The 13,241-nt window shown below is 42.2% G+C and overlaps 1 non-coding gene and 1 pseudogene across 1 annotated transcript; one reads left to right on the top strand and one right to left on the bottom strand.

Moving 5' to 3' along the window:
• The first annotated feature begins 515 nt into the window (after window positions 1–515).
• Window positions 516–706, top strand: LOC140283548 (U2 spliceosomal RNA). Its single transcript, XR_011910144.1, has one exon. It is a non-coding gene; the product is annotated as a U2 spliceosomal RNA (small nuclear RNA).
• A 10,781-nt stretch (window positions 707–11,487) lies between these two features.
• Window positions 11,488–11,664, bottom strand: LOC140283479 (U2 spliceosomal RNA; annotated as a pseudogene).
• Window positions 11,665–13,241: the final 1,577 nt, after the last annotated feature.

Genomic DNA, 13,241 nt, shown 5'->3' with positions numbered 1-13,241 from the left:
CTTGCATGTAACAGATTAGCGGTTTAGCAGTTTTAATTTAGTTTGAGTGAAGGAATTCATTTTATAGCAAAATCCGAAATCGTGAAGAACTCATGGAAGTAAGCTTATTCTCGGATTCCTGAATCTTTAGATTTGCTCTTTGTTTTACTGCAAAGTACAACGTTGAGCAGCACTAATGAGTTGTTTCTATTTTTGGCAGGCTTTACCTTTGCGGATGAAGCCCTTTCTGTCTGTGCAAAAGAAATCTTGTTACTGTGCAGAGTGACTTCTCTGAGTAGAGTCGCCTTACTTGTTGCGACTGTGCCAATGTTCGAAGCTGGAGTGCAAAGTTGTTGCTTGAATGGTGCTCGCTGGAGCGTGCGGTAGTGTAAAGTTATACCATTTAAAAGGGCTGAAGAGTGCTCAGTGCAGCGGGTGGGCCGAGGTGCAAAGTGACACTATGTCCATAAAAAGAACACCGCTACAAGTGCGCATTGTGCCAGGAAGGGCCCTCGGACGTGAACCAGTGGACAGTTATCGCTTCTCGGCCTTTTGGCTAAGATCAAGTGTAGTATCTGTTCTTATCAGTTTAATGTCTGATGTGTCCTCTATGCGAGGACTACATATTAAATGGATTTGTATCAATAGGAGTTGAAAAAGGAGCTTGCTCCGTTCACTCCAAGCATCGACCCGGTACTGTAGTGCCCCTGGGAACGGTGCGCTCTCCTCTGCTCTTGTGAAAAAGCAAACAGCGGTGCAGGATGGAGGTTTCAGGGAGCCCAAGATGAAACTTTCTTTTAGTCTGCTAAGAAAAGAGAGTGAATGCGAAGTAGACCTTAACACGGCTCTGGGAGCGAGCCGAGTGCGGGCTAACCAGGCGAATTGCTTGAAAGAAACGCGACACCGAATGAGCGGTCAGAACAAAGCCTCAATACGGTGTTCCTGTGGTGTTTTTATAAAATGCGGTGAAAAAAAAGGTGTGAATGCCCCATAGAAAACTAAAAGGTGGAGCGGAAGTGTTCGGCTGCAAGAAGGTGTGAATGTCCGACTATATTTGGTGAAAAGCAGGTGAAGCAAGGTCTGAATGCCCAACCTTACATCATCAAAAGCGAGATCAGAGGTTTTTGGCTGCAAGAAGGCCATAGTTTGCCAAAAGTGGGTAAGGTGCGAATGACCGACTAAATATCAACAAAAGTGGGGGCGGAGGTCTTCGGATGCAAGTGGGTGTGAATATCCCACCATAGAAGTATGGTGGAGAGGAAGCTGTGAATGGCCGACCATAGTTTGCAAAAAGCGGGTGAGAAAAGGTGCGAATGTCCACCATACATGATCAAAACAGGGAGCGGAGGTGTTTGGCTGCGACAAGGTGTGAATGTCCACCCATAATTAATGAAAAGCGGGCAACAAGTAGGTTCGAATGCCATACCATACATCATCAAAAGCAGGAGTGGATGTGTTCGGCTACAAGAAGGTTTGAATGTCCGAGCATAGTTTGTAAAAAGCTGGTAAGAAAAGGTTCGAATGCCTGAACATACATCATCAAAAGCAGGACTGGATGTGTTCGGCTACAAGAAGGTTTGAATGTCCGACCATAGTTGGTAAAAAGTGGGTATGAAAAGGTTCGAATGCCCAAGTTCGGCTGAAAAAAACTGTGTTCGGCTGCAAAAAGGTGTGAATGTTTGACTAAAGTTTGTAAGACAAGGTTCGAATGCCTGACAATGTATGATCAAAAGCGGGAGCGGAGGTGTTCAGCTGCAAGAAGGTCTAAATGTCCATCATTAATTGCTAGAAAACATGAAAGAAAATTTTCGAAAATCAATCTGCACATGATCATAAGTGGGAGAGGAGGTGTTCAGCTGCAAGAAGGTGTGAATGTCCTACCATAATTGCTGAAAAATGTGTTAGAAACGGTAAGAATGCCGGACCATACATCATCAAAAGCTAGAGAGGTGGTGTTCGGCTGCAAGTAGGTGTGAATGTCTGACTAAAGTTCAAATATATTAACAAAAGCGGGAGGAGAGGTCTTCGGATGAGTGGTTGAGAATTTCCAACCATAATCTATAAAATGCGGTGAAAAAAAAGGTGTGATAGAAAACTAAAAGGTGGAGCGGAAGTGTTTGGCTGCAAGAAGGTGTGAATGTCCGTCTATAGTTGGTGAAAAGCAGGAAAAGCAAGGTCTGAATGCCCAATCTTACATCATCAAAAGCGAGATCAGAGGTGTTTGGCTGCAAGAAAACGGGTAAGGTGTGAATGACCGACTAAATATCAACAAAAGTGGGGGCAGAGGTCTTCGGATGCAAGTGTGTGTGATTATCCCACCATACAAGTATGGTGGAGAGGAAGCTGTGAATGTCCGACCATGGTTTGTAAAACGCGGGTAAGACAAGGTGCGAATGTCCGACAATGTATGATCAAAAGAGGGAGCGGAGGTGTTCGGCTGCAAGGTCTGAATTTCCAACCATAATTTGTAAACACCGTTGAAGAAAAGCCTCGAAAGCCCGACTATACACCATCAAAAGCGGGAGCAGAGGTGTTCAGCTGCAAGAAGGTCTGAATGTCCACCAATAATTACTGAAAAATGGGTAAGAAGAGGTGTGAATGCCCAACTATACATCATCAAAAGCAGAAGTGGATGTGTTCGGCCACAAGAAGGTTTGAATGTCCGAGCATAGTTTGTAAAAGGCGGGTAAGAAAAGGTTTGAATGCCCGAACATACACCATCAAAAGAGGGAGCGGAGGTGTTCCGCTGTAAGAAGGTGTGAATGTCCAACCATAGTTGGTAAAAAGCGGGTAAGAAAAGGTTAAAATACCCGACTCTACACAATCAATAGCGGGAGCGGAGTTGTTCGGCTAAAAGAAGGTGTGAAAGTCCGACCATGGTTTGTAAAAAGCGGGTAAGAAAAGGTTCGAATGCAAAAATATACACCATCAAAAGCGGAAGCCGAGGTGTTCGGCTGCAAGTAGGTCTGAATGTCCACCCATAATTAATGAAAAGCGGGCAACAAGTAGGTTCGAATGCCCAACCATACATCAACAAAAGCAGGAGTGGATGAGTTTGGCTACAAGAAGGTTTGAATGTCCAACCATAGTTTGTAAAAAGCGGGTAAGAAAAGGTGCGAATGCCCGAAAATACACCATCAAAAGAGGGAGCGGAGGTGTTCCGCTGTAAGATGGTGCGAATGTCCGACCATAGTTGGTAAAAAGCGGGTAAGAAAAGGTTCGAATGCCCGAATATATACCATCATAAGCGGAAGCGGAGGTGTTCGGCTGCAAGAAGGTGTGAACGTCCGACCAAAGTTTGTAAAAAGCAGTTAAGAAAAGGTTTGAATATCCAACCAAACATAATCAAAAGTGGGAGCAGAGGTGTTCGACTGCAAGTAGGTGTGAATTTCCACCCATAATTCCTGAAAAATGGGTAAGAAAAGGTGCGAATGCCCAACCATACATCATCAAAAGAAGAAGTGGATGTGTTCTGCTACAAGAAGGTTTGAATGTCCGACCATAGCTTGTAAAAAGTGGGTAAGAAAAAGTTCGAATGCTCGAACATACACCATCAAATTTGGGAGCGGAGGTGTTCCGCTGTAAGACGGTGTGAATGTCCGACCATAATTGGTAAAAAGCGGGTAAGAAAAGGTTAAAATACCCGACTGTACACAATCAATAGCGGGAGCGGAGTTGTTCGGCTAAAAGAAGGTGTGAAAGTCCGACCATGGTTTGTAAAACGCGGGTAAGACAAGATGCGAATGCCCGACAATGTATGATCAAAAGAGGGAGCGGAGGTGTTCGGCTGCAAGGTCTGAATTTCCAACCATAATTTGTAAACACCGTTGAAGAAAAGCCTCGAAAGCCCGACTATACACCATCAAAAGCGGGAGCAGAGGTGTTCAGCTGCAAGAAGGTCTGAATGTCCACCAATAATTACTGAGAAATGGGTAAGAAAAGGTGTGAATGCCCAACTATACATCATCACAAGCAGAAGTGGATGTGTTCGGCCACAAGAAGGTTTGAATGTCCGACCATAGTTTGTAAAAGGCGGGTAAGAAAAGGTTTGAATGCCCGAACATACACAATCAAAAGAGGGAGCGGAGGTGTTTCGCTGCAAGAAGGTGTGAATGTCCGAGCATAGTTTGTAAAAAGTGGGTAAGAAAAGGTTCGAATGCCAGAACATACACCATCAAAAGAGGGAGCGGAGGTTTTCCGCTGTAAGGAGGTGTGAATGTGCGACCATAGTTGGTAAAAAGCGGGTAAGAAAAGGTTAAAATACCCGACTCTACACAATCAATAGCGGGAGCGGAGTTGTTCGGCTAAAAGAAGGTGTGAAAGTCCGACCATGGTTTGTAAAAAGCGGGTAAGAAAAGGTTCGAATGCAAAAATACACACCATCAAAAGCGGAAGCCGAGGTGTTCGGCTGCAAGTAGGTGTGAATGTCCACCCATAATTAATGAAAAGCGGGCAACAAGTAGGTTCGAATGCCCAACCATACATCAACAAAAGCAGGAGTGGATGTGTTTGGCTACAAGAAGGTTTGAATGTCCGAGCATAGTTTGTAAAAAGCGGGTAAGAAAAGGTGCGAATGCCCGACAATGTATGATCAAAAGAGGGAGCGGAGGTGTTCCGCTGTAAGATGGTGCGAATGTCCGACCATAGTTTGTAAAAAGCGGGTAAGAAAAGGTTCGAATGCCCGAATATATACCATCATAAGCGGAAGCGGAGGTGTTTGGCTGCAAGAAGGTGTGAACGTCCGACCAAAGTTTGTAAAAAGCAGTTAAGAAAAGGTTCGAATATCCAACCAAACATAATCAAAAGTGGGAGCAGAGCTGTTCGACTGCAAGTAGGTGTGAATTTCCACCCATAATTCCTGAAAAATGGGTAAGAAAAGGTGCGAATGCCCAACCATACATCATCAAAAGAAGAAGTGGATGTGTTCTGCTACAAGAAGGTTTGAATGTCCGACCATAGCTTGTAAAAAGTGGGTAAGAAAAAGTTCGAATGCTCGAACATACACCATCAAATTTGGGAGCGGAGGTGTTCCGCTGTAAGACGGTGTGAATGTCCGACCATAATTGGTAAAAAGCGGGTAAGAAAAGGTTAAAATACCCGACTGTACACAATCAATAGCGGGAGCGGAGTTGTTCGGCTACAAGAAGGTGTGAAAGTCCGACAATGGTTTGTAAAACGCGGGTAAGACAAGGTGCGAATGCCCGACAATGTATGATCAAAAGAGGGAGCGGAGGTGTTCGGCTGCAAGGTCTGAATTTCCAACCATAATTTGTAAACACCGTTGAAGAAAAGCCTCGAAAGCCCGACTATACACCATCAAAAGCGGGAGCAGAGGTGTTCAGCTGCAAGAAGGTCTGAATGTCCACCAATAATTACTGAGAAATGGGTAAGAAAAGGTGTGAATGCCCAACTATACATCATCACAAGCAGAAGTGGATGTGTTCGGCCACAAGAAGGTTTGAATGTCCGACCATAGTTTGTAAAAGGCGGGTAAGAAAAGGTTTGAATGCCCGAACATACACAATCAAAAGAGGGAGCGGAGGTGTTCCGCCATAAGAAGGTGTGAATGTCCGACCGTAGTTGCTAAAAAGTGGGTAAGAAAAGGTTAAAATACCCGACTGTACACAATCAATAGCGGGAGCGAATGTGTTCGGCTACAAGAAGGTGTGAAAGTCCGACCATGTTTTGTAAATAGCGGGTAAGAAAAGGTGCGAATGCCCGACAATGTATGATCAAAAGAGGGAGCGGAGGTTTTCGGCTAAAAGAAGGTCTGAATGTCCAACCATAATTTGTAAAAACCGGGGAAGAAAAGGCTCGAAAGCCCGACTATACACCATCAAAAGCGGGAGCAGAGGGGTTCAGCTGCAAGAAGGTCTCAATGTCCATCAATAATTGCTAAAAAACATGAAAGAAAATTTTCGAATATCAAACCGCACATGATCATATGCGGGAGAGGAGGTGTTCAGCTGCAAGAAGGTGTGAATGTCCACCCATAATTCCTGAAAAATGGGTAAAAAAAGGTGCGAATGCCCAACCATACATCATCAAAAGCAGGTGTGAATATCAGATCATAATTTGCAAAAACCTGATGAGAAATGGTGAGAATGCCCGACTATACACCATCAAATGCGGGAGCGGAGGTGTTCGGCTGTGAGTAGGTGTGAATGTCCGACCATACTTGCTGAAAAATATGACAAAGCAGTTTTCACTTGGTTTGAGTGAAGGATTTCATTTTATATAGAAATCCGAAATTGTGTAGAACTCGTGGAAATAAGTTTATTCTCGGATTCCTAAAGGTTTAGTGTTGTTCTTTGGTATACTGCAAAGTAATACTTTTTATTTTGTTGAAACCGATTCAGACATGGATAAATATCAAGGAAAAAGCAGTTTTAACTTGGTTTGAGTGAAGGAATTCATTTTATATCAAAATCCGAAATTGTGTAGAACTCGTGGAAATAAGTTTATTCTCGGATTCCTAAAGGTTTAGTGTTGTTCTTTGGTATACTGCAAAGTAATACTTTCTATTTTGTTGAAACCGATTAAGTTAAAACTGCTTTGTCCTTCATATTTATCCATGTCATAATAGCTTTAAACAAAAAAGAACGTTGTACTTTGCAGGATAGGAAAGAACAACACTAAACCTTTAGGAATCCGAGAATAATCTTCTTTTCACGAGTTCTACACAATTTCGGATTTTGATATAAAATGAATGCCTTCACTCAAACCAAGTTAAAACTGCTTTGTCCTTCATATTTATTCATGTCTAAATAGCTTTAAACAAAAAAGAACGTTGTACTTTGCAGGATAGGAAAGAACAACTCTAAACCTTTTCAGGAATCCGAGAATAAGCGTCGATTGACGAGTTCTACACAATTTCGGATTTTGATATAAAATGAATTCGTTCACTCAAACCAAGTTAAAACTGCTTTTGTCCTTCATATTTATCCATGTCTGAATAGGTTTCAACAAAAAAGAAAGAATTACTTTGCAGTATACCAAAGAACAACACTAAACCTTTAGAAATCCGAAAATAAGCTTCTTATCACCAGTTCTACACAATTTCGGATTTTGATATAAAATGAATTCCTTCACTCAAACCAAGTTAAAACTGCTTTGTCCTTAATATTTATCCATGTCTGAATAGGTTTCAACAAAAAAGAAAGTATTACTTTGCAGTATACCAACGAACAACACTAAACCTTTAGGAATCCGAGAATAAGCTTCTTTTCACCAGTTCTACACAATTTTGGATTTTGATATAAAATGAATTCCTTCACTCAAACCAAGTTAAAACTGCTTTGTCCTTCATATTTATCCATGTCTGAATGGGTTTCAAAAATAGAAAGTATTACTTTGCAGTATACCAAAGAACAACACTAAACCTTTAGGAATCCGAGAATAAGCTTCTTTTCACCAGTTCTACACAATTTTGGATTTTGATATAAAATGAATTCCTTCACTCAAACCAAGTTAAAACTGCTTTGTCCTTCATATTTATCCATGTCTGAATCGGTTTCAACAAAATAGAAAGTATTACTTTGCAGTATACCAAAGAACAACACTAAACCTTTAGGAATCCGAGAATAAACTTATTTCCACGAGTTCTACACAATTTCGGATTTTGATAGAAAATGAATTCCTTCACTCAAACCAAGTGAAAACTGCTTTGTCATATTTTTCAGCAAGTATGGTCGGACATTCACACCTACTCACAGCCGAACACCTCCGCTCCCGCATTTGATGGTGTATAGTCGGGCATTCTCACCATTTCTCATCAGTTTTTTGCAAATTATGATCTGACATTCACACCTGCTTTTGATGTTGTATGGTTGGGCATTCGCACCTTTTTTTTACCCATTTTTCAGGAATTATGGGTGGACATTCACACCATCTTGCAGCTGAACACCTCCTCTCCCGCATATGATCATGTGCAGTTTGATATTCGAAAATTTTCTTTCATGTTTTCTAGCAATTATTGATGGACATTGAGACCTTCTTGCAGCTGAACACCTCCGCTCCCGCTTTTGATGATGTATAGTCGGGCTTTCGAGCCTTTTCTTCCCCGGTTTTTACAAATTATGGTTGGACATTCAGACCTTCTTGCAGCCGAAAACCTCCGCTCCCTCTTTTGATCATACATTGTCGGGCATTCGCACCTTTTCTTAACCACTTTTTACAAAACATGGTTGGACTTTCACACTTTCTTGTAGCCGAACACATCCCTTCCCGCTATTGATTGTGTACAGTCGGGTATTTTAACCTTTTCTTACCCGCTTTTTACCAACTACGGTCGGACATTCACACCTTCTTATGGCGGAACACCTCCGCTCCCTCTTTTGATGGTGTAGGTTCGGGCATTCGAACCTTTTCTTACCCGCTTTTTACAAACTATGCTCGGACATTCAAACCTTCTTGTAGCCGAACACATCCAGTCCTGCTTTTGATGATGTATGGTTGGGCATTCGCACCTTTTTTTTTACCCATTTTTGAGGAATTATGGGTGGACATTCACACCTTCTTGCAGCTGAACACCTCCTCTCCCACTTATGATCATGTGCGGTTGGATATTCGAACATTTTTTTTCATGTTTTATAGCAATTATTGATGGACATTCAGACCTTCTTGCAGCTGAACACCTCCGCTCCCGCTTTTGATGGTGTATAGTCGGGCTTCCGAGCCTTTTCTTCCCCGGTTTTTACAAATTATGGTTGGACATTTAGACCTTCTTGCAGCCGAAAACCTCCGTTCCCTCTTTTGATCATACATTGTCCGGCATTCGCAACTTTTCTTACCCGCTTTTTACAAACCATGGTCGGACTTTCACACCTTTTAGTAGCCGAACAACTCCGCTCCCACTATTGATTGTGTACAGTCGGGTATTTTAACCTTTTCTTACCCGCTTTTTACCAATTATGGTGGGACATTCACACCTTCTTACAGCGGAACACCTCCGCTCCCTGCTTTGATCATTTATGGTCTGGCAATACTACCTTTTCTTACCCGTTTTTGAGTTATTATGGCTGGACATTCACAGCTTCTTGCAGCCGAACACCTCTTCTCCCGCTTTTGATGATGAATGGTCCGGCATTCTTACCTTTTCTAACACATTTTTCAGCAATTATTGTTGGTCATTCACACCTTTCTCATCAGCTTTTTACAAATTATGATCTGACATTCACACCTACTTGCAGCCGAACACCTCGGCTTCCGCTTTTGATGGTGTATATTTTGGCATTCGAACCTTTTCTTACCCGCTTTTTACAAACCATGGTCGGACTTTCATACCTTCTTTTAGCCGAACAACTCCGCTCCCGCTATTGATTGTGTAGAGTTGGGTATTTTAGCCTTTTCTTACCCGCTTTTTACCAACTATGGTCGGACATTCACACCTTCTTACAGCGGAACACCTCCGCTCCCTCTTTTGATGGTGTATGTTCTGGCATTCGAACCTTTTCTTACCCACTTTTTACAAACTATGCTCAGACATTCACACCTTCTTGCAGTGAAACACCTCCGCTCCCTCTTTTGATGGTGTATGTTCGGGCATTCGCACCTTTACTTACCCGCTTTTTACAAACTATGGTCGTACATTCAAACCTTGTAGCCGAAAACCTCCACTCCCTCTTTTGATCATACTTTGTCGGGCATTCGCACCTTTTCTTACCCGCTTTTTACAAACTATGCTCGGACATTCAAACCTTCTTGTATCCAAACACATCCACTCCTGCTTTTGTTGATGTATGGTTGGGCATTTGAACCTACTTGTTGCCCGCTTTTCATTAATTATGGGTGGACATTCACACCTTGTCACAGCCAAACACCTCCGCTCCCTCTTTTGATCATGTATGGTTAGACATTCGCACCTTTTCTCACCCGCTTTTTGCAAACTATGGTCGGCCATTCACAGCTTCCTCTCCACCATACTTGTATGGTGGGATATTCACACCCACTTGCATCCGAAGATCTCCGCCCCCACTTTTGTTGATATTTAGTCGGTCATTCACACCTTACCTGTTTTCTTGCCGCCAAACACCTCTGATCTCGCTTTTGATGATGTAAGATTGGGCATTCAGACCTTGCTTTTCCTGCTTTTCACCAACTATAGATGGACATTCACACCTTCTTGCAGCCGAACACTTCCGCTCCACCTTTTAGGTTTCTATCACACCTTTTTTTTCACCGCATTTTATAGATTATGGTTGGAAATTCTCAACCACTCATCCGAAGACCTCTCCTCCCGCTTTTGTTAATATATTTGAACTTTAGTCAGACATTCACACCTACTTGTAGCCGAACACCACCTCTCTAGCTTTTGATGAGGTATGGTCCGGGATTCTTACCGTTTCTAACACATTTTTCAGCAATTATGGTAGGATATTCACACCTTCTTGCAGCTGAACACCTCCTCTCCCACTTATGATCATGTGCGGATTGATTTTCGAAAATTTTCTTTCATGTTTTCTAGCAATTAATTATGGACATTTAGACCTTCTTGCAGCTGAACACCTCCGCTCCCGCTTTTGATCATACATTGTCAGGCATTCGCACCTTGTCTTACCCGCTTTTTACAAACTTTAGTCGAACATTCACACCTTTTTGCAGCCGAACACAGTTTTTTTCAGCCGAATTTGGGCATTCGCACCTTTTCATACCCACTTTTTACCAGCTATGGTCGGACATTCACACCGTCTTACAGCGGAACACCTCCGCTCCCTCTTTTGATGGTGTATGTTCGGGCATTCGAACCTTTTCTTACCCGCTTTTTACAAACTATGCTCGGACATTCAAACCTTCTTGTAGCCGAACACATCCACTCCTGCTTTTGATGATGTATGGTATGGCATTCGAACCTACTTGTTGCCCGCTTTTCATTAATTATGGGTGGACATTCACACCTTGTCGCAGCCAAACACCCTGTTTCGATCATGTATGGTTGGACATTCGCACCTTTTCTCACCCGCTTTTTGCAAACTATGGTCGGCCATTCACAGCTTCCTCTCCACCATACTTGTATGGTGGGATATTCACACCCACTTGCATCCGAAGACCTCCGCCCCCACTTTTGTTGATATTTAGTCGGTCATTCGCACCTTACCCGCTTTTGGCAAACTATGGCCTTCTTGCAGCCAAAAACCTCTGATCTCGCTTTTGATGATGTAAGGTTGGGCATTCAGACCTTGCTTCACCTGCTTTTCACCAAATATAGTCGGACATTCACACCTTCTTGCAGCCGAACACTTCCTTCCGCTCCACCTTTTAGTTTTCTATGGGGCATTCACACCTTTATTTTCACCGCATTTTATAAAAACACCACAGGAACACCGTATTGAGGCTTTGTTCTGACCGCTCATTCGGTGTCGCGTTTCTTTCAAGCATTTCTCCTGGTTAGCCCGCACTCGGCTCGCTCCCAGAGCCGTGTTAAAGTCTACTTCGCATTCACTCTCTTTTCTCAGCAGACTAAAAGAAACTTCCATCCTGCACCGCTGTTAGCTTTTTCACAAGAGCAGAGGAGAGCGCACCGTTCCCAGCGGCACTGCAGTACCGGGTCGATGCTTGGAGTGAACGGAGCAAGCTCCTTTTTCAACTCCTATTGATAAAAATCCATTTAATATGTAGTCCTTGCATAGACATATCACATATTAAACTGATAAGTATAGATGGATTATGTGCAATCAGTAAAGAGAGTAGAGGACGATCTCTCTCGTTGGAAGTCCTTACCTATATCACTTATGGGGAGAGTTACAACCATTAAAATGATGATACTACCAAAAGTTAACTATTTGTTCTCAATGATCCCCATAAAACCATCTGCTACTTGGTTTAAGTCACTAGATTCATGCATCTCCAAATTTCTGTGGAAAAACAAACCACCACGTATTAGTTTAAAAACCCTACAGAAGACCAAGGACAGTGGTGGATTAGATTTACCTCATTTTCAGCACTATTCCTTAGCCAATAGGTTACAATATATATCAAAATGGTTTAAACCTTGTTGTTGTCACAGTTCCCAGAGACGTTGTAATCGTTGAGGATTCTATATTCACCCCCTCATTAGAGGCACGTGTTGCAGATTGATGACACTGAATCTTCTTCTCTGTTCATTGCTGGCATCATTCCCAGCATCGTAAGTGTTCGTGGCATTGTTAGCCTCTTCTTCTGGATCTTGATATCGAGCATCCTTTTGTATTTCTGGTTTGTAAGTCCTCTCTCTTCGTTCACCGGAGTCTTCATCTCTTTGTCCTTGAGTTTGGTGATTTTTTCTTCTTTTGATGCCTTGACACAGTGTGACAGGTGATACCACATGGGAGATCCTTTAACTTGGACTGCTGTCCCTGTGCTGCGAAATGGCTGTGCTGCTCAAATGGTCTCTCCTTCATCATATACACAGTTATTTATACATCACCTTCCACCATGAAGCGTTGTCCCTTTTTGTTTCTCTCTTTGTTCTTAAAATGCTGTTATAAATGTCTAAACCAATCCATTAAACTAGATCATTTTGGCAGTAAAGCGATCTACAATGTGCTTGGTCGCAAAGCTGCTCATCTGTGGTAAACAGCTCTTCAGAAAGGCATTCTTCAATTGAGTTCACTCATTTTATGTAATAATTTTGTGATTTCCTACAAAACTACACTTCTTCTCCCATCTGTCTGAGTATTTAATATTGTCTGGGTCCCGTTAAAACATGTATTTTTCCCATCTAATTCCTTGTTTGCTTTAAAACAAGTATTCCCCATTTTCTATCCCTTCAGTAGCCAACCAGTTTGTATGGAGTACACTGGAGCAACTTGACTGATCAGTAAAACACTGCTTTTGTTGTCACCGCAAGGCTTCCCCCGTCGGTTGTTTCACTGAGACACTACTGAGTAACTACAACTCAACACAGTTTATACACATAACATTCATATACATACTAACAAACAAACAAACAATAATTTATCGCAATTTTCTCATCTCTGTTTGAACGTACACCCAGGTAAATATTCCTGTAGTCTTCTCATACCGACTATGGACCCATTCATTGTTTAACTTCACTGTTTTGCAAATCCTAATTGAATATTACACATTGACATTGAACTTTACTGGATAAGCAGGTCTTCATTGCATTCAGCAGCCTATATGTGAGCATTTATGTGTAAGCTGTTCTTCTTTGCATTTATCAGCAGCAAGCAATTCTTCACTGCACATGCATATGTAAATAGTAAAACAATTCCAATGTGTTAGCGAAACCTTCTATATCACAGTGGTTTCTAAGGTCTATTTTA

The sequence above is a fragment of the Leuresthes tenuis genome, unplaced genomic scaffold (assembly GCF_036924035.1).
Source record: "Leuresthes tenuis unplaced genomic scaffold, fLeuTen1.0.hap1 SCAF_23, whole genome shotgun sequence".
Taxonomy (NCBI): Eukaryota; Metazoa; Chordata; class Actinopteri; order Atheriniformes; family Atherinopsidae; genus Leuresthes; species Leuresthes tenuis.
Note: the sequence above shows the minus strand (reverse complement) of the source record. Positions and strands in the feature narration are given on the sequence as shown.